The following is a 781-nucleotide window of genomic DNA, read 5'->3' as shown; positions in this document are numbered from 1 at the left end:
ACGCCAAGGCCGACGCACACAGCGTAAATTACGCAACGGAGCGTCTGGGTACGCCCACGTAACTCAAGTCACACGACAGTTGATTTTTAAGTAGCGCAACAGGCGATAAGTAGCGCATCAGGCGATAAATAGCGCAAAATCTATTTTTAGTGTCCGAAATTTAGATTAACAGATCCTTCTCCAAATTCACAACATATCTGGTCTAAAGAAAATTTCTGCGCAGAAATAGAAATAGAAGCAAAAGTGTACGTGTGGTGAGTGAGTGTTTTGTATATATAAGTTTATACAATTTTACAGGTTGAACCACAAGAAGTCGAGTTCTCGCAGAGGTACATACATGTAAGTGACGTGCATGGTGGCTAGGGAGGCATCTCTGGTTAAACATAAAATTTGAGCAGTAGAGAATAGTAGACCAGGAGGTCATACTACAGACCGGGAGGTCCAGGTACAGCAGACTAAGAAGTCTGCCATAAAAGAGAAAAGGGCACAACCCAGGGGGTTGGTGCAAAAAAAACCCATATAGGCCAATAAAGCTCTGGCTGAAGGAATTCGCAGCCGAAATTTTCGATTCCACTGGTCGCTCAGTACATAAGATTAGTTGCTTATGTGCTGAACGATTGTACCGCACGTAATTGTGTACATTAGTTAATCTGACCAGTACCATTTGTGTACAAACCCGGTCGTAAAACTATTTGTACACTCTGATGTGATTTGTGTAATTTTTTATTTTCTGAAGGGAAGTTCGCTGGTCACTCAGGAATTGTCCAACAACCAATAGTTA

The sequence above is a fragment of the Pseudophryne corroboree genome, chromosome 1, assembly GCF_028390025.1.
Source record: "Pseudophryne corroboree isolate aPseCor3 chromosome 1, aPseCor3.hap2, whole genome shotgun sequence".
Lineage (NCBI taxonomy): Eukaryota > Metazoa > Chordata > Amphibia > Anura > Myobatrachidae > Pseudophryne > Pseudophryne corroboree.
The sequence above is the reverse complement of the archived record's forward strand: the minus strand, read 5'-3'. Positions refer to the sequence as shown.